The sequence below is a fragment of the Macaca nemestrina genome, chromosome X (assembly GCF_043159975.1).
Source record: "Macaca nemestrina isolate mMacNem1 chromosome X, mMacNem.hap1, whole genome shotgun sequence".
Lineage (NCBI taxonomy): Eukaryota > Metazoa > Chordata > Mammalia > Primates > Cercopithecidae > Macaca > Macaca nemestrina.
This window is the reverse complement of record NC_092145.1, coordinates 147,390,847-147,414,756: the sequence shown is the minus strand read 5'-3', so window position 1 is coordinate 147,414,756 and position 23,910 is coordinate 147,390,847. Positions and strand designations below refer to the sequence as shown.

Genomic DNA, 23,910 nt, shown 5'->3' with positions numbered 1-23,910 from the left:
AAATGTTTGCTTCTTAGGCTATTTCTTCTCTCTTCTTGGTCATCAATTGCTCCAACTAAACTGGATCATTCCCATCAGCATACATACACCAGCATGTATTTATCACCAGGTTAAAACAAATATCAACTCTTGGTCAACTTCATTTCATTTATACCCTTCCTCTGAACTATTTTGGTTTTTTGCTTGTTTGTTCGTTTTTGCTTTGTTTTGTTTTGTTTTGAAACAGGATCTTGCTTTGTTGCCCAGGCTGGAATGCAGTGGCATGAACCTGGCTAACTGCAGCCTCAGCCTCCTAGGTTCAAGCGATCCTCCTGCCTCAGCCACCCAAGTAGCTGGGACCACAGGCATGCACTACCATACCTGGCTAATTTTTGTATTTTTTTGTAGAGACAGGGTTTCACCATGTTGCCCAGGCTAATCTCCAACTCCTGGGCTCAAGCAATCCCCCTGCCTCAGCATCCCAAAGTGCTGGGATTACAGGCATGAGCCACTGTGCCCAGCCCCTCTGAGTTATTGTGAATTACTTTCCAGACATTGGATTGTTTTATTCATAGATAGTTAAGCATTTATCTCTAAAGATAAAGATCATTTTTGAAAACGTAACCATAACACACTTACCCCACCTAAAAATATTAGCAGTTTTAATTTAACAATGTTCGTAAAGAAAGTCTATTACTTACAGAGAACTAGAAAAAGTACTGGAAGCTGACCAGAGACAAAACAAAGAGCACTGGTTCTTTTCTTTGGGCATTTGCTTAAAGAACATCACATGCCCACCTAAACAGGGTCCGCCTCTCTGTATTCTATCATTAGGAGCAGCAGGACATCTGGGGTTGAGAAGATGGAGAGAGCACCCTTACATAACATTGCAATCTGGAAGTATCACTCTCAAAAAGGTAAGTTTTTAGGTTATTTTTAGTTTGGTTTGCAATTTTTAAAAAAATCCTTCATTGAACTCTGACTCTGCAGATTCTAGAAAATAGAATATTGTGGGCAAGACTGGCTTCAGAAGTTTTATGGCTTAATAGAAAAAGAAGGTGGGCAGACCTGGTGAAAATCTTTGTAAGGTCATGCATGCCTCCCATGCCCAGTATTTGCCATGCTCTCTCTCTCTTTTTTTTTTTTTTTTTCCCAGACAGGGTCCTGCTCTGTTGCCCAGGCTGGAGTGCAGTGGTGCGATCTCTGCTCACTGTAACCTCCACCTCCCAGGCCCAAGTGATCCTCCTAACTCAGCTTCCTGAGTAGCTGTGACCACAGGCATGCGCCATCACGCCTGGCTAATTTTTTGTATGTTTGGTAAAGATAGGGTTTTGCCAGGTTCCTTAGGCTGGTCTCAAACTCCTGAGCTCAGGTGATCCACTCGCCTCAGCCTCTCGAAGTGCTGGGATTACAGGCATAAGCCACTGTGCCCGGCCACTCTTATTTTGTTTAAAACCAAAGAAATCAATCTGAAATCAATTTTGCACTTGATTTATGCACATCAATTTTGTTTGCTTCTTAAAGAGTATATGATTAGCTGTACAAGAGACTATAGATTAAGACAATCCTTAGTCTTGAGAAGAGCAAGACATCCACCAAAACTAGATCCAAATTAGATTGTCTGGCAGGGCAAACAATCCCATCACCTTATGCCAGCCCCTATATTCTGGCTGGTCCTCAGAATTTAGTGAAGATCAAAGTAAAATTTTTTGATTTCTGGGTTGAGCCTTCATCCAGGTCAAAATATTCTGGAAGAAGGCTTGCCTGGCACCTGGAATTCCATACCCTCGAGCTCTCCTTTTCACAGAACAGCATTTGTCAGATTTACTGACAGCATAGCAGTGGCATAATTAACATATAATCCAGTAGAGTTGAGCTTTTGACCTTGGCACTGTTGACATTTGGGGCCAGCCAATTCCTTGCTGTGGCCATCCTGTGCACAGTAGGATGTTTTCAGCATCCCTGGCCTCCACCTGCTAGATACCAGGAGCACCTCCACCCCCACAGAAGTTGTGTCAACCAGAATGTCTCCAGATATTGCCAGATGTCCCCTGGAGGACAAAATCAACCCTGGTTGACCACCACTGCAATAGTATTATTTTTTATCAAATATATGAAACATAAAGATTGCTAAGGGATATAAAGTAGATTATTTTAGATATCCAGTCTTAAAGGAAACCACTACTATCATCACTGGCCAAAAAAAGAGCAGTACTAATAATTAGACATAAAGTAATAAATGAAAACTATCATTGCTTTGAAATATTCCCTGGAGGAAATTAAACATCTGTGTAAATTTTATCCTTTCACGTGTGAAGATGACTGGGATAGCAGGTGTGGTAAAAGACATTGTTCCAAAGCCTGTTCTGTGGTTTGCTGATGAGAATATTCCCTGGCTTGGGCTACAGCTGCCATGTGCAGTCTCTCTATTGACAGTCTTTCTCAACCACTCCCGAAAATCCCCACATTGTTTGAACTCGAGTTTTGTAATTACAGAGATGTGGTTCTCAGAGCCAAGAATGAAGCTGCCTGGCTGGAGCAGCAGGATATAGAATAGGCTCTTGGGACTGGTAGATTATAACTTTTGTGGTTTCAAGTACTCATAAATGTGGTGGAGAGGGGTTTTGGAGATGATCCACAACTCGTCAGAGGCCCTGCTATTTTTTCTACCCACAGCCATTGTAGAGAATCCAGGCCGAGTTTAAGAGTGCTGTAGAAATACACTGCTGCTACTGCTGTTTCTATTAATGTTTGATGCTGGGACTCTTATGCTCCAACCACGTTTTCACCCAGCTGAGTTGCCTTCGTATCATGCCTTTCCAGTGAGTAAGATCATCTAGATAGATTCTCCAAAAGAAATAACCCAGTGACGGAGGGGCATCCAGCATGACCACAATGCTAGTTGTTGTGTGCGAATGGTAAATAGAATGAAATTATGTGTGTGTGTGCTGGTCATTATATGCATGCAGACACATTCATATGCATACGTAGTATAAATTAATCTCCATAAATGCCTACAGTGATGGCAGTGATTAGGGGCAGTTAAAAATGTTAAGCACAAATTGGAGCTGAGACACTGATCAGAGAAAAATTATCTGTAATACTGAGAAAGAGCCATCTGTCATGGCTAGAGGCTCAAGCAGAGAAGGGATAAGTGGAGAGGCCCCAGGAACAGATGGAGAGGCTTGAACCCCCACACAGAACAGAGCGTCCAGCAGCTGGGACTGATTAATCCAGACGGCCGACTATTACGTCATGTGTTGGATTACACCCAAGTGAGTGGCTAAAAGCTCCTAGCAAGTTCAGGCCAACATGAAGTCGTTTCACAGATGGTGTCCACCTTGGAATTCCACGAGGGATAAAGACACTGCTCAGTCCTGCCTCATTGTCCTCTGTGGAAACAGCAAGAGGAATGAGGATAGGCCTTTCCCACCCCTTTATTCTTCTTTATTCACAGGGTAAATGGAAATAGAGAAGGAGAGCAAGTGAGATTTTAAAGAAGCTTGTTGACCTGTGTCTTTGTTCTCTGCTTGCTCTCTAAATTACATGATAGAGGGAATGATAAGGAACTTTAATGTAGGAAGTTCAGTCCAGTAAATTGATCCCATAGCCCAACATGTGATAAAAAGTTTCTGAAGATTAACTTGATCTACTCATGCTTCTTAGTAATCCCACAAACACTTTAAACAACATTTCAGAAACACAGGTAATCCCACAAGCATTTCAGCAACGTTTCAACTCAACACCTGTCCCCTCTCCAATGTTCCCTTCAAGTCAGAAACCTAACTTTGAGTACCCAGCTCTACTGTCAATCAGTCACTGAGGCCTTATGGAATCAATGGAGTCTTGTAGATTCCATCTCCTTAGCATTGCTTGAAACCATCGCTTCTCTATTCCCATTGTTGTTGCCTCAATTTTGACCTTCAGTAAGTCCTGCCTGGACTGTTACAATAGTTTCTTCTAAGCTATCTTCCGGTTTCTTTGCTCCAGTGCATTCTTTTCACAGGGTCGGGGCGATGGGAAAACTTCCTCTTTGCCCTCTGAAGGTTCTCTGAAAATCACTGACAAGAGACAGATTAGATTAATAGGAGAAAAGGCATACAAATTTATTTGAGATCATAGTTTTATGTGACATGGGAACCTTTAGAATGAAGACCCAAAGATACAGAGCAAACTGGCCATTTTTATGCTTAGGTACAACATAGTGTGGACAGCTGTGCAGAAATGTGATTGGACAAAAATGTTGTGATCTAAAGCTAATAGAGTGAGTAGGGAAACCCAACAAGGCCTGTCTGTCTAGATTCTTCTTGACCTCTCTGAGCAGCATTCCTTCCTTCTGCGTATGGGGCAGGACCCTCTCTGGAATGGGGGTTTTAGGACCTACAGCCAAACTAGTCAGGTCAGATCATTTCTGTATGGCCAGTTTTTACACAGAAAGGTGGGAGGGAAAGTTAATGTTTTTATGTTTTATGGCTGGCTTTGGGGAACAGGGTTTCTGGTTTCTAGAACCTGCCTTGGGGAAGGATTCTAGCTTCTATTGCTCCTCTGGGGAGAATGGGACTGAGAGACAGGAGGGCAGGGGAAGGTCAGAGAACAACATCTGCTTCTAAGGCTGCTTCTGGAGCCTTTATTTTGGGGTATTGTTTTCTGAGTCCCCACAGTAGCCTCCAGAATAGCCTTCTTAAAACTGAAATCTGTTCATATTATTTTCCTGCTTACCACTCTTGTATGGCTGCCCATTCTCAAAGGTTTTTAGACATATTTTTTGTCTTGACAGAATATAGATGAAATTCATCAGAGCAACAAAATTCTATATACGTAGTCAGATTTTCATGGAACTCATTTTTTTTTTCTGAGAAATAAAGTTCATCACAGTGAGTCAAGATGCCTCATTCCAAGCTATGGTGTAAATTTCATAGACTAAGAAATGTGTGAGTTTTCTTTTTGCTAAGTATGACACATCACCTCTCTCTCACAAAGGGATATATGTTGTTACCAGTGTAAACTCATTAGTTTTGATCAATGTTTTGTGAACTCAAAAGTATCTGAGACAGCTCTCAATCAATTTAGAAAGTTTATTTTGTGAAGGTTAAGGACATGCCCATGACACAGCCTCAGGAGGTCCAGATTACGTGCACGAGGTGGTCTGGGTACAGCTTGCCTTTATACATTTTAGGAAGACATAATACATCAATCAATACATGTAAGGTTTACACTGTTTCAATCTGGAAGGGTGGGGCAACTCGAAGCAGGGGTCGGGCTTCCAGGTCATAGGTAGATTTAAACATTTTCTGATTGGCAATTGGTTGAAAAAGTTATTATCAGTAGAAAGGATTGTTTGGGTTACGATAAGTGGTTGTGGAGGCCAAGGTTTTCTCATGCAGATGAAGCCTCCAGGTAGCAGGCTTCAGAGAAAATAGACTGTAAATGTGTTTTTATTAGACTTAAGGTCTGTGTTGATATTAATGCTGGAGGGGTATAATGAGGCTTATCCAACCCCCTCTTCCATCATGGCCTGAACTAGTTTTTCAGGTTAACTCTGGAATGCCCTTGGCCAAAAGGAGGGGTTCATTTAGATGGTTCAGGGGCTTTAGAATTTTATTTTTGGTTTACAGTATCATGGTTATATAAGATGTTAACATTAGGAGATGCTGGGTAAAAGGTATATGGGAACCCTCTGTACTACCTTTGCAACTTTTCTATAAATCTAAAATAATTTCAGAATGTTACTATTAACTATACTCTTGAGGTTATTTATGTCTATTTTATCAGAATAATGGGAATATCATCTAATGGTGTGCTAATACCTCTTTCCCCAACTCCACATTCAGTGATAGCTAGTTGGTGGTTTCACGTCAGACAATGTGGGAGTATTTACACCCTGGCAAGTGGTAAGTGCTATAAACATTTATCAGCATACTAAGGCAGCCAGATGTGACTTTCTCTGCCTGAATATGAAAAGGTATCAATACGTATGGGTTGCCAAAAGTGCAAGGGAGAAGATAAGACAGCAACTGTGAAAACAAGCTCCCCTCTTTCTCTGTAAAGGCTGCAAATCTGCTTATGAGTGTTTCGGAGTCACTGGGCAACCCAGGTCACAGGCATATGGCAGAGATCCCTGTGCTGCTCTGGGCCCCTAGGAAGGCAGGGTGTGGAGCCTATCATTTCAGATTCTGAAAACTTTGAGGGATGCGGGAAGAGACCGTGGAAGCCAAACAGGAATCTCCTCATAATTTTAGCCGTGATGAGTATATTGAGAAACATTCAAAATACTTAAAATTTGGCATCAGGGGTCAGGGCCCATCAGTTCTACATAGTAGCTACCAGCATAACATTTTCCATCATGGTTTTCTGTCCATTAAACGACATGTTATTATTCTGTGCCAAAATCATTCAATTTAGTATATGAAGAGAAAAGGAATACTTCCAGGGACCACACAGCCAACAGAGAGGGATGTTGAAAAGACTCACCATCCAGATCTTTCATGGTAGAGGTGATCAGCATGGAGGGTACAGTTTGAAGTTTGATTTTTTTTTTTTTTTTTTTTTTTCAGATGGAGTCTCACTCTGTTGCCCAGGCTGGAGTGCAGTGGCATGATCTTGACTCACTGCAACCTCTGCCTCCCAGGTTCAAGCGATTCTCCTGCTTCAGCCTCGTGAGTAGCTGGGAATGCAGGCCCACCAAGCCTGGCTAGTTTTTGTATTATTAGTAGAGACGGGGTTTCACCTTGTTGGCCAGGCTGGGCTCAAACTCCTGGCCTCAAGTGCTAGAGGGAAATTAGAATATTTCATTGTGTGTTTTTGATTAGCATACCCAAGGGAGGGGGTGCCTTAGATATTCATGAGCCACAGCTGGGGATTTTAAGCAACCCTCATTGGTCATAAAGTCCAGAGAAAAGAAGGATCCTCTCCGTCCTTCAGGACTTCTGGATGCCCTGCTAGACCTGCATTGTGTGTAAAAACCTTCTCAAGATTATCTGAGGATAGATGCTCACAGCATTTTACAAATAAACACAAAAGTATTTTTAGCAATTTTAATAAACCCTGAATTTTTCTGGAAATCAACTACTGTATGAATCAAAAGTTTGTGTTTTGCTCTGTATGGAACTTTTAGCACAAGTCATTCATTGTTCTGGAAAATCCTGACACCACCAGTTCTCAATATAACACACCTGAATCTACTGGCATTTGTAACTATTTCATTCTTAGTTTTCCTACAACTATTTATTATTAAAGGGGAGCACTGTTCTGATAAGGCTGGAAATCACTGCCTTGAATTTCTGTAAATCACTGGAATCTATGCTGCTTGAAACCAATGTGTAGGGACCAAGGGAAAACTTCTCCCTTTGCCCTCTGAAGGTTTGCTGAAAAATCAACTGACAAAAGGCAGATTAATAGGACAAAAGGCATACAAATTTATTAACGTGCATGAGAGTCCTACAAAATATGAGATCTCAAAGAAATGGCCAGATAATTAATTTATGCTTTTATACCATCTTGAGGTTACAGAATGAATGGGGACTTGGGAGACTGCAAAGCACGCTATGTTGGCAAAACAAGTTATAGGAGAAGGAGAAGAGGAGGCCTGGCTGGCAAAGTTGGTCTCATTACATAGATAAGACCTCACAGGTAGCAGCCCTCAGAGAGAATAGATGGTAAATGTTTCTTTCAGACCTTTAAATGTGTCAGACTGTCAGTTCATCTTTCCTAGATCCAGACAAGGCAGAGCTAAGAGAAAGCCTGGCTGCATCAGTGCAGATTTTCTCTACAGATGCAAATCTGTCCCCACAAAAGACAGCTTTGCAGGGCTGCTTCTGTTTGCAGGCGCTCTGAACAGCCATCTCAAAATATGTCAAAGAAATATATTTTGGGGTGAAATATTTTGGTTTTCTTTAAAGTCAACGATGAAATTTGTTATTTTTTTCACTTTACATTCAGGTTGTTGTCGCCTTTCCCAGGGACACCAGAGGTCCTGGCTTTGCTTAAAGACAAGGCTTCACAACCTCAGAACTAATTAACATTTGGGGAAAATGCACAGTGGATATTGCTAAACCGCGTACAGTGCACAGGACAGTACCAGCCCCCACCCCAACATGGGGTATATCTGTGGTCTCTACCCACTAGATTCGAGCAGCAACCTCCCCACAAGTTGTGACAACCAGTGTTAAACGTTATACGAATTAAATTTAATAGGGTTTAACTGAGTAAAGAACAATTCTAAAATCAGGCAGCCCACAGAACCACAATAGGTTCAGACCCGAAGATCTGCCACATGGTTGGATAACATTTATGGACAGAAAAAGGAAAGTGACACACAGAAAACGGAAGTGAGGTACAGAAACTGCTGGATTGGTTTTATAGCACGGTGTTTGCCTTATTTGAACAGGGTTTGAACAGTTGGCTGCCCGTGATTGGCTGAAACTCTGTGATTGGTACAATGGTAAGTTAGTCTGTTTACATATCAAGTTAGGTTACAGTTCAGTATGTAGGGAGAAACCTTTAGGCCAAACTTGAAATATGTAAGGAGGCAGATTTAGGCCAAACTTAATTTTAACACCAGAAATGGCTCTAGACATTGCCAAATGTCCCCTGGGGGGCAAAATCACCCCTAGTTGAGAACCTCTGGTTTAAGGCAACTCTACTTTGGAATTCTTTTCAGAATGAGGAGAATATGGGTCATGTTTCTCAAAGCACGATTTGCAAATCAGATCAAAAATATAGGATTCCCCCAAGGTACTGGCCAAAAGTGCAAATCAGAATCTGGGGTGTGTCATATGGTGGGTCAGAGACGGGCACGATGGCTCTTGCCTGTAACTCCAGCACTTTGGGAGGCCAAGGCAGGCAGATCACTTGAGTTCAAGAGTTCAAGACCAGCCTGGCCAACACAGTGAAACCCTGTGTCTATTAAAAATACAAATTAGCGGGGCTTGGTGGTGCATGCCTGTAATCCCAGCTACTTGGGAGGCTGAGGTGGGAGAATCATTTGAACCCGGGAGGCAGAGGTTGCAGTGAGCTGACATCGTGCCACTGTACTCCAGCCTGGGTGACAGAGCAAGACTCCATCTCAGAACAACTAAAATAAAATTAAAAAGATCCTGGCTTGATTCCAGCTCTACTTGTTAGTAACAGTGTGGCCTTAGCAATTTAACCTCACTGAACTTTATATTCCTTAGCAGCAAGCTGAGTGAAAATGATGCTACATCTCAGAGATCTTTCGAGGATTAAATGAGATACTGTATGTGAGGAGCTCACAATAGTGCGGGTCTTATTGATCTTTGTAATACTTTGTTATCCTAACCCAAGCTGAGCACATACAGCAGGAACAAGGTCAGAGACCCTGGGAGCAGGGACTGAGGAGCCAGCCTTGGCTTCAAATGGGCAAAGGCTATTTTATCAGTTTTGTTTCAGAGTTAAACCATAAATTAAATTCCTTTCCAAGGTTAGTTGGCCTACACCCAGGAATGAACGAGGACAACTTAAAGATTAGAAGCGAGATGGAGTTGGTTAGGTCTAATCTCTTTCACTGTCATAATTTCCTCAGTTATAATTTTTGCAAAGACATTTTCAGCATATCAAGGCTTTAGGTTAGTATTATCCAATACAGTAGCCACTAAACAAATGTGGCTATTTGAATTTCAATATATATTAATTAATATTAAATAAAATTAAAAATCAGTTTTTGAATCACACTAGCCACACTTCAAGTACATAACCAAATGTGGCTAGGGACTACTATACTGGATGGCACAGATATAGAACACGTCTGTTATCATAGAAAGTTCATAGCATGCTGAATTTTAAATAACCACAGAAGCCTAGCTCAGTGTTTCTGTCATTTTTACTAGGAACACATAAACTAAAATGAAGACACACATTAGGACTTTCTGGGGAAAAGCCACCAATGTTTTTTCACCTTAAATGGCTGTTTATTTTTTGTCACTTTGGGGAAGTTAAAGTTAAAAGTAAACCAACACTCTTTGTTGGTGCCCAATCTGCTTTCAAAGAGAAATTATTTCCAAAATGCCCTACTCAGAGTTACTCAGTTTCGCTTAAATGTGGACTTCACCATCTTTTTTAAAGACTATGAAATCTACCATAACATTAATCAGAGGGGAATTATTTTGATAATAACAATTATTACACATGTAGGGTAACTATATATTATATATAGGGTAACTTCCTGACATTGCCATGGCATTTGTAAACTGTCATGGCACCGGTGGGAGTGTCTTTTAGCATACTAATACGTTATAATTAGCATATAATGAGCAGTGAGGATGACCAGAAGTCACTTTCATTGCCATTGGTTTTGGTGGGTTTTGGCCAGCTTCTTTACCACATCCTGTTTTATCAGCAGGGTCTTTATGACCTGTATCTTGTGCTGACCTCCTGTCTCATCCTGTGACTTAGAATGCCTAACCTGCTGGGAATGCAGCTCAACAGGTCTTAGCCTTATTTTACCTAGCCCTTATTCAAGATGGAGTCACTCTGGTTCAAACACCTCTGACAAGGTACAAATAAAACAACTAGGATTCATTTACTTTATGGAACTGGAGCCTTTTGGAGCTTCCTGGAGGAATCATGTCATCCTAAAATGTCAGAGCTAAAAAAATTCTGAGAAAATACTTTATCTACATTTGTGGATGAAGAGAACAAGATTCATAGTGAAGGGACACAGCTGGTTAGTAGCAGAACCAGGACTAAGGGAGTGACGAGAATCTGTTTGACTTCACATCGCTGGTACTTTCCTTTTCAAAACCTGGCCAGAATAGTGAATGTCGTTTTGCTGTAGGACTGACAACAGACCACCATGTCTGCAGTGTCTGTTCAGGTTCAACCATGTCATACAACATCCCCAGATAGTGGTTATCAAATTCCTGACACAACATAAAGCTACAAACATCCCTTTTCATTCACCAGCTCCCAGAGTCTTTGAAAACCTAGAAATTGGCAACTTTTGCCCTTCAAGACCTTCTGCTACTTTGTTCAAAGAAAGCAGAAGATCAAAGGAAAGTAGCCATGTGGATGTTCATTGTTCAGGCCTCAGCTGGCTGGGTTTCCAAGGCCTCAAGGGAATTGGGGATTGAGGACCATGTCAACTTGATTAGACCTTCACCCAGCCTTTCAGGAAATAATTCTCTCATTTGGGAGAAAAGAGAGTACCTTTCTCCCCATACTCAGTACATTATATCTGTTCCCTTCTTAATGCCTTTCTTTTTTCCTCTCTTCCATGACGCAGAAGTAACTGGATATTTATGAAGACAGCCTCCAAGACCTTTCATATTCCCCCAAATTTGTGTATATCCCTGACACATAATACTTCAATTCCCTCAGTCTTAAAATCAGGCAAGTAGTGCCTACATCACAGGACGGTTGCAGGATTTAATGCAATCCTTTATTAAGTGAGTTGGAGACTCTGGGTTTATTCATTTCCTAAGGGACTTTCTGCCACTAAAACACACACTAGCCAAATAGTGCTCCTCCTCCAAAATGGCAAATTACTTCAAGCAAAAGCCCTTCAGACTCAGCAGGGAAGAAGTAAAGAGTCAAATGTTACCTCCACCAATACCAGGAGAATCCAGGGAAGTCTCTTTAGTGTCTTTTTCTTGTATTTCTTATATTGCTGTTAGATTATGAACGAGAGGGAAAAAAAACTCCCAGATACTAAAGCATGCTGACTGGACCCAAATAATGACATTATGAGAACCTGTATTAGTTATCTATTGCCTTGCAACAAATTGCCCAAAAATATCATGGCTCAAAATAATAAACATTTATTATCTCAGTTTCTTGGGGTCAGGAATTCAGGAGCAGCTTAGCTGGGTGGTTCTGGCACAGGGTCTCTCATGAGGTTGCAGTCAAGATGTTGGCTAGAGCAACAGTCATCTGAAGGCTTGACTGGGGTTGGTGGATCTTCTTCCAAGATGGGTTACTCACATGGTTGTTGGCAAGAAGTCTCAGTTCCCCCCAAAGGGGACCTTTTCATAGGGCTGCTTGAGTGTCTTCACGGCATGGCAGCTATGATATAAGAGAGACAGCAAAGAGGAAGTTGCCATGCTGACACCATCTAGTCTCAGAAGCCACACACCACCACTGCTGCCATATTCTATTAGTTAGAAGTGAGTCACTAGTCTAACCCATGCTCAAGTGGAAGAGAATGGGTCTCCACTCTTGAAGGGGAAAAGTTTCAAAGAATTTATTGACCTGTTTTAAAGCTACCACAGGGCAACTCTCTGGGTGGTTCCTTCATCAGTTTTCTTGCAACACTTCATATCAGCTCTCTGTACCTGCCAAACCTCAATGATTATAAATGTATGAGTCTAGTCATGTATAAAAAGCTCTGAAAAATTGGGTAGAAGAAACTTCAAATAGTTTAATAAGCTTTGCATTGCATTTTCATTCCCCTTTGGTTGGATTTTCATTGGAATGTGGATTTCTATAAACTACATATTAAAACTCCCTTTATGGGTCATTGCTAATCTAAAACTTATGGTGATTTAGACAGGGATTGGATTATAAAATAACTTTGTCCACAAGAACAAATAAAAAAGTGTAAATGAGATCTGAGGGCCAGTGTTTACATACTTTAATGAGGTCATTGCTTTCAGGCACTTTATGGGCGAACTTTCCATTTAATTAAATCACAGAGGCCAGATTTAAGCTGACACTTTAAAATGTTCATTAAAAAAATTATTCTTTTTGTACCCTGGACCTAAGGGAAAGATCATGAAGTGTATGCTATATGCACAACTATGTTCTGAGAACAATGAATCAGCTGTTCCTTAAGGCTATTTTTCTTTGTTTGCATTTTTCCCTAAATTCTATTGTAAAAAAATTTAAGCCTGCAGAAAAATTGAAAGAATAACACAATAAACACTTGGTTATCCTCCACCTAGATTTGATCATTTTGACATTTTGCCAAATTTGCTAATTCTCTCTCTCTCCCTGCACAGACACACACACAGAGAGAGAGAGACACAGATGCACAAAGCATATAAAAACATCGCCTTTTTGGAGGTGCTGACCCATTTGAAAGTAAGTTGCAAATAATACCATCACTCTTCACCCCTAAATATATCTCCCAAGGAAAGGGGACATTCTCCTATATAACCTTATACCATTGTCATACTTAAGAAGATTAATAATAATCCCATTACATGGCCTTCACATGCAAATTTTCCAACTGACAAGTCAAAAAGACACAGAAGTCAGCTTAAGGGTGTTCCTACTGATGAAATTAGGAAAAATTTGAGCATCAAAATGAATAGTGACAATAAAGGAGTATAGTCCATTAAACAAAAGAAGGACCTGTGTGTCCATATTTATATAAATAAATGGTGGGGAGGCAAGGGGAAAAAACATTGTCTTTGTAGTAGAAAACCACCTATGAAGTAGAAGGAACAATGGGATAAGAAAAATTACCATCATAATAATAATTGATTTAGGCAAGAATCATCAATCGATACTAAAATTAGTGGGTGGAAGCTTGAGGAGTATATTGTATTAGTTTCCAACTACTGCTGTGACAACTTACCACAAATTTTGTGGCTTAAAACAATGCAGATTTATTATTTGACAATTCTGTAGGTTAGAAGTCCAATGCAAGTCTCCCCAGGCTAACGCCACCATGTTAGCAGGGCTGCATTCCTTTCTGAAGACTCTGGGGAAGAAGCCCTTTCCTTGCCATTTCCAACTTCTAGAGGTGTATTAATAGCATATTTTTATTTTCTCTATTTTTAATGCTTTGATATCCTGGGACCTTGCTGACCCTGGAGCTCTTCCAAGGACTAGCTAATCCCTAGAGATAGTAGAGGATTTGACTGCAAGTGTGCCTTTCTAATGCAAACCAACTAATCCAAAGCCCACACCCACAACTACCTCCTCTGTTGAGCTCTGACACTCTGGGCCACCACTACCCTGCCTTAATCACCCAGTCCAGGTACCAGACACTAGAGAGAGCCCTTACACCTCAGAGTCCACTGAAATTATTCAAACTAGTTGATCTAAACCTGCTTACCCTGCCTCACCCATTTCTTCCAATGGAAACCACAATAAAGGCTCTTGCCCATGTTTTCACCTTGCACTCTCTGCCTCCTGACCAACTGTTAAAGTTTGGATGTGTGTCCCTGCCCAAATCTCATATTGAAATGTAATCCCCAATGTTGGAGTTGGGGCCTGGTGGGAGGTGATTGGATCATGGGGGCAGTTAAACCATTAATGGTTTAGCGCCATCCCCCTTGGTATTGTCCTCATGATAGTGAGTTCTTGTTAGGTCTGGTTGTTTAAAAGTGTGTAGCACCTCCTCCCTCACTCCCTTGCTCATACTCTGGCCATGTGACATGCCTGCTCCCCCTTTCCATCATGATTGTAAGTTTCCTGAGGCCTCCCCAGAAGCTGAGCAGATATAGCATTATGCTTCCTATAATAGCCTGCAAAACTGTGAACTAATTAACTCTTTTCTTTACAAATTACCCAGCCTGAGGTATTTCTCTTTTTTTTTTTTTTTTTTTTTTTTTTTTGAGATGGAGTTTCGCTCTTTCACCCAGGCTGGAGTGCAGTGGCACGATCTCGGCTCATCGCAACCTCTGTCTTCCAGTTTCAAGCGATTCTCCAGCCTCAGCCTCTGGAGTAGCTGGGATTACAGGTCCACGCCACTACCACTCAGCTAATTTTTGTATTTTTAGTAGAGATGGGGTTTCACCATGTTGGCCAGGCTCATCTCGAACTCCTGACCTTGTGATCCACCTGCCTCAGCCTCCCAAAGTGCTGGGATTACAGGCTTGAGCCACCACGCCCAGCCCTGAGGTAGTTCTTTATAGCAGTGTGAGGATGAACTAAAACACCAAGCCCAGTGCTTCCTCATGTAGCCCCCATCATTTGGCATGTCCGCACTTGGGATCTGCGAGTATAACAAAGTATTTTTTCAATGGAAATGATCTCCTGGTCTGTTGGCCTCACTGTATCTGAATAATAATAAGATCCACATTTTAAAACAAAGAGCCACCCATGTTTCTTGGCTCATGATCCCTTCTCTCTTCACAGCCAGCAATGATGGGTCAAGTCCTTCTCACTTTGCATAATTCTGATTTTGCTTCTGCTTCTGTCATTATAACTTCTTCTCTGACTCTGATTCATTTGTCTGCCTCTTGAACTTTTAAGGACCCTTGCGATTACCTTGGGCCCACCAGCATAATCTTCCTCTCAGCTGATTAGCAACCTTAATTCCATCTGTAAGTTTTATTCCCCTTTGCCATGTAACATATTCACAGGTTCCAGGATTAGGACATGGCCATCTTTGGGAGGCCATTCTGCCTAGCACCAGGAGTAAAAGGATATTTACAGAGTCTCAAAGTTTTTCCTCACAAGATGTTCATTAATTACAAAGGGGAAAATAGTAAGTAGCTTTATAGTAGAGAAATTTGTCATACAAGATCTTAATCAAGTGATCGAATTCAGCATCATCAGAAGTGGGACCAACTGACATAAATGTGACCCACAATATGATGCACTGAGAACACGTGATTTCTGTGCTATTCCTGCCAAAAACGCATAACCTGAGTCTAATCATGGGAAAATAGACAAACTCAAACTAAAGAACATTATACAGAGTAACTAATCTGTATTCACAAATGTCATTGTTGTGAAAGGCTAAGAAGGACTAAGAAAGTATTTAGGATTAAATGAGATTATAGACACAGGACAACTGAATGCTTTATAAGATCTGAAATTTTCTTTTGCTGTAAAGGACATTATTGGGACAATTAGCAAAATTTGAAAAAGGTCTATAGATTAGATAACAGTATAGTGTCCATGGAAATTGCCTGATTTTAAATATTATTAGTGTGGTTATGTAAGAGAATATCCTTATTTCTTAGAAATTATCACTGAAGGAAAGAAGCATCATGCCTGCAGTGGACTTCAAAATGGTTCAGGAAAAAATTAAATATATAAATGTACATATTTTGTGTGTGTGTGTGTGTGCATGTACATATGTGTGTGAGAGAGAGAAGGAAAGAGTAAATATGGTAAAATGTTAACACTTGGAAATTATGAGTGGAGTTTATATGGTCATTCTTTGTATTATTCTTGCAACTTTTCTGTAAGTAAAATTATATCAAAATAAAAGCTTTTGGGGTTTTTTTGTTTTGCGTTTTTGAGACAGGATCTCACTCTGTTGCCCAGACTGGAGTGCAGTGGTATGAACACGGCTCACAGCAACCTCCGCCTCCCAGGTTCAAGCGATTCTCCTGCCTTAGCCTCCCAAGTAGCTGGGATTACAGGTCTGCGCCACTACCACCCAGCTAATTTTTGTATTTTTAGTAGAGACGGGGTTTCACCATGTTGGCCAGGCTGGTCTCGAACTCCTGACTTCAAATGATCCACCTGCCTCGGCCTCCCAAAGTGCTGGGATTACAGGCGTGAGCCACCATGCCAGGCCGTATTTTTTCTAATTACCTAATATTTTGGATTTCATAGCTATTTTTTCAACTAGAATCTAATCATGGCTCATAGAAACATTTAGACAGTGTGTTCCTTTAGTTTCAATCCATAGCACTCCTCCCCACTTTTCCTTTCATGACATCAACTATCAAAAGAGTCCATTTGAACTGCCTTGTTCTACATAATGGATTTATCTGCATGTTTCCTTGTGGTGTCATTTAACTTACGCCTGGTAGTGTGAGCTATGTTTTCTTACTCCACCGTCACTACTGAAGAGTCATCTTACCATGGCAGACCAAGGTCTGCCAAACCCGTAAATACTTATGAGCAAGAAGGCATGCAAAATCATCACATTGTTCCTTAGTACAGGGTTTGCCCACTCTCCCCCAGAACACACCGACTAGCACCTTATGTGATAGGCTTACTCTGAAGTGAATACAAAGATATTCGGCCAACAGGACTGTATAGACTCAAGCGATAGTCAGGGGGTGTTGAGAAGAGGAGAGCCTTGGGACATTGTATCTCAAGACCTCAAGAACTACACATATTGTTTTAAACTGTTTGGCTGAGTGCAGTGGCTCACGCCTGTAATCCCAGCACTTTGCTGTCTTAATTTAATTTAATGTAACTTAATTTAGGAGAGCTAAGTAATTAAACATGAGGCCAAAGTACATAAGAAAGTGGCAGTCTTTTATTGCAAATATGCGCACACTCTCGGGCGAGGTTCTCTGGTCCTCAGGTGTGGGGGGGCCAGGGAAGTCACGCGGGCACTCTCGGGTGAGGTTCTCCGGTCCATGAATGCGGGGCCGAAGAAGTCACGCTGGCTCCTGCCGGCAACGGACTTTTATGCATTGGTACTGGAAGGGGGAGGGCAGTGGGCGGGATAAGGGCGTGATAGGGGCGTCTCCATAGGCGTGGCTGGGTAAGTTTCGATCTCTTCGGATTGACGTCCCACGGCGCCTGCTCAGTTGATCTGCATTTTCCCGGGCACGGGCTGCATTTTCCTGCGCACGGGTAAGTTGGTGATGAAAAACCCGGAAACAACAGGGGCGGTGCCTTCTTGTTTACCTTCCTCCATCTTGTCCTTTCTCCCTCACCCAAACATTTGGAAGGCTGAAACAGGCAGATCACTTCACGTCAGGAGTTGGAGATGAGCCTGGCCAACATGGTGAAACCCCATTTCTACTAAAAATACCAAAAAATTTTTTAAAAAGCTGAGCATGGCAGTGGGCACCTGTAGTCCCAGCTACTCAGGAAGCTGAGGTGGGAGAATCACTTGAACCAGGAGGCGGAGGTTGCAATAAGAGGAGATCACAACACTGCACTCCAGCCTGGGCAACAGAGAGAGATTCCATCTCACAAAAAAAAAAAAAAAAAAAAAAAACTAAATTAAAAATTAAAAAAATAAAAATAAAATGTTGGGTTTGGGTGCGGTGGCTCATGCCTGTAATCCCAGAACTTTGGGAGGTCGAGGCAGGCAGATCACCTGAGATCAGGAGTTTGAGACCAGCCCGGCCAACGTGGTGAAACCCCATCTCTATTAAAAATACAAAAATTAGCCGGGCAGTAGTGGTGTGTGCCTGTAATCCCAGCTACTCAGGAGACTGAGGCATGAGAATTGCTTGAACCTGGGAGGCGGAGGTTGCAGTGAGCCAAGATCATGTCACTGCACTCCAGCCTGGGCAACAGAGCAAGACTCCGTCTCAAAAACAAAAACTTAAAATAAATAAACTGTTAGACATAAAGAGTGGTGCATTTTGTACATTATCCCCAACCAACGGCTTTTCATGACCACCACTCATTTTGCCAATAAAATATTCTTCATATCATGCATGTCAACTAGCAGACTACTAGATATAGGTTTAGTGAGGATTCTTCAAGCTCTAAATAACTCCAGAGGTATTGAGTCCTGAATAGGCTCCTTCATCGACTATTGCTGGAGTGGATACACGCACACTCACTTATGTACACTTATCCAGTGTATACACATGTAAACACGTATACACTTCACCTCATTCTGAAAACAATCACCTCCCAGGGACTCATTTTGCCCAACAAACACACACTTGTTTGCTACAGGTCATTAAAAATAGCAAAGGCTGCTGGAGGTGTTCTTATGCTCACATTCCCTATGACTAAGAAAATGCCCACCTGAATCTAATCCTGAGAAAACTCAGACAAACCCGAATCAAGAGGCATTCAGTAAAATAACTGCCCTATAATCTTCAAAAGTGTCCAAGTCATGGAATTCAGAGTATGACTGAGGAACTGTTTCAGCTGAGGGAAATGGAAAAGATATGACAACCAAGTTCCGCATGTGACTTTGCACTGATCCTTTTGTGATAAATGGTGTTACTGGGATAGTTATCAAAACTTCGTTGATGCCTGCAGATTGCAGGGTCTTAATGTATCAGTGCTAATTTCCTGACTTGGATGGTTGTATTGTGGTTGTGTAGGAAAATGTTGTTTTTTATAGGATTCGGGAGGGTTGGAGCATCAGATTGGGAACTTGTTCAGGGAAATGGTTCAGGGAAAAACAGTTCTGTATTCTTCTTTCAACTCTTCTGCAAGTTTGTGTTTGTTTCAACATGAAATAAATTATTTATTTTTAAAAAAGATAATGCCAATTGCGCATATTGAAGAGTGTTAGATAAGTGGGTGGCTTGAGAGGCGTTAGTAGAAATTGAAGGAGTGTCTGAGGATCTTTCTCTCACAAATCCACCCTTGGCCTTGCCCCTGGTTGTTCTCTGGGAATCCCTCAGATACTTCACTTCTTCTCCATGAAATCCTACTCACATCTTCATCTCAAACCTAAGGGATTCAAGATGATTGTGGGGATGATGTGGTGATTTCCACAGACTCCTCAATTATCCTGTAGTTTTGCCATAAGCCGCCCCACTCAAAGACAAATGTACATGGCTCTTCTTTGTGTTCCTAAGGAACTTCATTAGTTCACCCTCAACTAAGTCATGCTTACCTAAACATTCTAGGTGGCATGCTGTTTTCAAATGTAGCTTTATTATTATTCAGATATGGTGAGGCCAACAGATCTGATTGCCATTGAAAAGATGGTTGGTTACACTTCCGAAGAAGATGGAGACGCCATGCCATTCAGGACCACGTGGAGTGTAAGAGTTCAATAAAGGAAGTGGTTGAGGGTATGGGCTTTGGATTGGTTGGTTTGCATCTGAAAGACACACTTGCAGGTGAGCCCTTCACTATCTCTAGGAATTGACTAGCCCTGGGAGGGGCTGTCCCTCCGGGGTCAGCAAGGCTTGAAAACGTGAAAGCATCAGAAACACGGGACTAATACACAAACCCAGAGTAGATAGCTACCTTTGCTCTTCCAAAATGACTTACACATGTCTGGTGGCCTGAGGCCTCAGTTCTTCTCCATATGAACTTCTCCACAGGTCTTAAAATTTTCCCTTTCTGAACAAGAAATACATAAATGGAAATGGTCAAGCAAGATGGAAGGCCTTGAGTGAAGTGCATACTGAGGTTTCAGCGACTCTTGTCACACCCTGCAGGTTTTGATAGACTAGAAAAATGACAAGACTCCAAGTCCTTGAAGAGGAGGAAAAGTGTGAAAAAAACAAAAAAAGGAGATTGATGTCTGCTTCACCATTTTGCCCAAGATTTGACCTGTCATACACTGAAGGTACTTGAATGTTTATAATCATAAATTGCTTATCTTAAAATTAAAATTCCAATCTGTTCTATATCATTAGACAGGCTTTTTCCCCAGTCAGTCTGGATGGTCAAGACTTCTCTATATAAGCATCGTGCTTTGTGATGAAGGATGCACTCATTCAATCCATAAGTATTTATTGAGCACTCACTATGTGCCAGGCACTGTAATCATGGTTGGGGATAAAATGGTGAAAAAACAAATATGGTCTCCTCCTCTATAAAGCTTACTTGACACTCTAACGGGGAAGCCAGAAAATCAAGTAACATGAAATAGATGTGAGACTGCAAGAGTGATAAATGCTGCAAGTTACAGTAAGGAAATAAGAGTCGGGGGAAGAGGTAGTTTTTCAGAAGGAAGTTAGAAGGAGGGTGAATATCAGATGGTGTTACTGGTGGAGCATGTCCAGGTTCTTGGCGTTTTGAACAAAGAATTGGACCAAACACACAAAGCAAGGAAAGAATGAAGCAACAAAAGCAGAGATTTATTGAAAAGCAAACCACACTCCACAAGGTGGGAGCAGCCTGAGCAAGCAGCTCAAGAGCCCAGTTACAGAATTTTCTGGGGGTTAAATACCCTCTAGAGGTTTCCATTGGTTATTTGGTGTACACCCTATGTAAATGAAGAGACTAAAGTGAAGTTACAAAGTTATTTACTTGGAGTACATCGTATGTAAATGAAGAGGATGAAGTAAAGTTACAAAGTCATCGTATTAGTTCATTTTCAGGCTGCTGATAAAGACATACCTAAAACTGGGAACAAAAAGAAGTTTAATTGGACTTACAGTTCCACATGGCTGGGAGGCCTCAGAATCATGACGGGAGGTGAAAGGCCCTTCTTACATAGCAGTGGCAAGAGAAAAATGAGGAAGAAGCAAAAGCAGAAACCCCTAATAAACCCATCAGATCTCCTGAAACTTATTCACTACCCCAAGAATAGCATGGGAAAGACGAGCCCCCATGATTCAATTACCTCTCCCTGGGTCCCTCTCACAACACATGGGAATTCTGGAAGATACAACTCAAGTTGAGATTTGGGTGGGGACACAGCCAAACCATATCAGTCATTTACTTATTGCATGCCCTATGTAAATGAAGAGGATATTTCCTGTCATAGCTGAAGTGTTTCCATTTGATTAAGTTCTAGGACGTCCTTAGGTTCCCTGCCTTCGGGCCCTATTCTCCTGCCTCAGTGGTAGTCTCCAAAATAGTATAGCTAATTACTATGTTGAAGCTACCCAGGATGACAACATGTTTTGAGGTGGGAAGGAAGACTGTGGGTAAGGTGCAAAAGTCTTCCATCAATGATGGAGAGTTACCAGGAGGTCAGTAGGAGAGACAGAAGGCGGTACAGGGGTGAAATGGCATGAGCTGGAAAGAGGTTTTTTTGTTTTTAATAAGAGTTCTAATAATACCACAGAGAATGTTCAGGAAGAGGCAATGAAGAATAAGGGAAAATACTAATCATGAAAAAAATGAATGCAAACTTTATAATTTTCTAAAATGCCCATGGGCCTCCCCACGCCCCCATTGGAAAGTTAAGGCAATGTAAAACTGATCTATGAAAGGACTTGGGGCTGTTCCACAGAGCATTCAGAAGCTTTTTGTTAATCATTTATTCCCCATCTCTGCCCTTCCTTCCTATGACCTCATGCTTTGTCTATCCTCCCAAGAAACATGTTTCTGAATTATATGTTTTCCATTCCAGACTGACATTCATAATTCTAGTGCCTTCTAATGCACAATTTGTTTCCCATTTCAGTCCACTTCTTTCAGCAAATAGATCTGCTTTCAGAAGAGCAGCCTTAAGGAACAGCTAGCATAATATATGGTCCATCAACCAGAGAGTGTATTTCTCAACAGCCCACTCATATTTCATAAATCACAAAGCAATTATTATAACTGATTTACTTAGAAAATTTCATGTTATTTTCAATCCAATTATTTTGATTGATAAAAGTAAGATGGTTAATGGTTCCTTTTCTTGGAACTTTTAAAACACAAGGTACATAATAACTAGCTTTCTGAACTAGTGAAATTCATGGTACATTGCATCTGTGTTGTGAAAATCATCATTTATGAAGCTAAATTAGCCTCTCTACCCAGTGAGAGAAGGTGCTCAACTTGAAGAGCCTGTGGCAGAAATCTCAGCTAAAATAAATTTAGCCCCTCTTTCTCTTTCCCAGTGAATCTGATATCTCTATCCAATGCAATGTCTGCAATTTAAAACATGTACACAAGATAATTGGAATTTTCAAGGAAGCAAGTAACATATCAATGACTGGAGATGCCTGTTTAAATGTTCTCTCACCTTTATATCTTGCAGGAAGCTCTTGTTTGACCTTCTGAAAAAAATTTTGAAGTATTTACAAGAATAGCTATTCTATGAAGCAGAGATTATAGTAGATATGGAGTTTAAGTTGCAGAAAAAGAAGACTGAATTATTAAATGGGACATCAGAAAATAAAAGCTTTTCCTTTTATCTAGTTTGGAGGACTTAAAAAAATCAATAGGCAGAAATTTACATAATCCTTATTAGATTCCATGAGCTACAAATGTACTATTAGTACAGATTGATATGAAAGAAAGATTAGTTATGTTTATGGATAGGTAAGAAGAGACACTCTTGCAAAATAGTAGATTGAAACACCCACTGAATCTTCCTGGAAGTGTGTTGAAATCGGTTAAAGGGTTGATGACACAAATACGAGGATAATTTTGTAAGGGCATGATGAGGGGGGCAAACAGCCTAATAAAAAGAGAAAAAGAAATAGCACATCATGCAAGGTTATTGACACTGTTCTCAGTAACCTCTTGCATCCCTGCTGAACCAGAAACTAGAAGGGTTATGTCAGTAATTTCCCATTGTGAAGGGAAGAAGTGACCATTGATTTGTGCCTTGTCACTCAGGTTAACTGCCTAAGAACTTTGCTCACCCAGGAGTGCATAAATGAATGCCATGTGCTACCAAAATAAAAAAAAGTAATAAAGGATTAAATAAGGCCATGGAAAAATGAAGCAAACTGTCACCTGGCAGTGTCTCAAGCCTGCAAACTTGATATCCCCAACTGCATTCCAAAAGTAGGGTTCAGAGACCACAAGTACTACAGGCACGGATGAGTTAATATTTATATCTAGGAAGAAAGGATTAGCATATACCTTCCAAAGAATGTTTGAGCAAATTCATGCAGCTGCCTTGGGCATTCGCAGTTGATTGAAATGACTCAGGGGTCAGGTTTTGGTGGCCAGGCCCGCTCCAGCTTTACTGGAATGCATGAGTCATGTGTTAGTTGGCTGGGCGAGAAGACCACACTGGCTTCGTGCATTCTTATATTTCTCACAATCCAGACACAGCAACCACATGACCAGATTCCAACAAGACTAAGAGTCAGATAAGGAGGGAAAGTTATTGAAATGAACCAGAGAAGAGAAAACCTAAATGTGTTTTAAACTTCTAAAGTGAAAACTGAATAAAACAATTTTCTACCACAGGACTTCTATAAGACCAGTAACTTCTATGTTCCCCAAAAAGTATTTATGAAACTATTTGAGTGGTTTTACATCTTGATTATTCTTCCACTTAAGTATCGCCTTTAAATGACCTGCCTGGGTGCATGTCCAGAGTGGAAATAGCAAAAGTTAGACGTCTTAAAGTCCAAGCTCTACAAGTCCTAGCTATGTGACTATGTTGGTTATGATTAGACCAACTGAATTTGGTCTAATCATAACCTCTGGGTCTTTTAATAAACTCTGATAGCCTCCAGGGATTTTTTTTTTTTTTTTTTTTTTTTTTTTTTTTTT

The 23,910-nt window shown here is 41.0% G+C and overlaps 1 long non-coding RNA gene across 1 annotated transcript in view; it reads right to left on the bottom strand.

Annotated features, from left to right (window-relative positions):
* Positions 1–3,484: 3,484 nt before the first annotated feature.
* LOC139360883 (uncharacterized) overlaps positions 3,485–23,910 on the bottom strand; it is a 52,465-nt gene continuing 32,039 nt past the window's right edge. Inside the window, exon 3 of the long non-coding RNA XR_011618426.1 lies at positions 3,485–4,040. This is a non-coding gene — a long non-coding RNA (uncharacterized lncRNA). The remainder of the gene's footprint in view (positions 4,041–23,910) is intronic.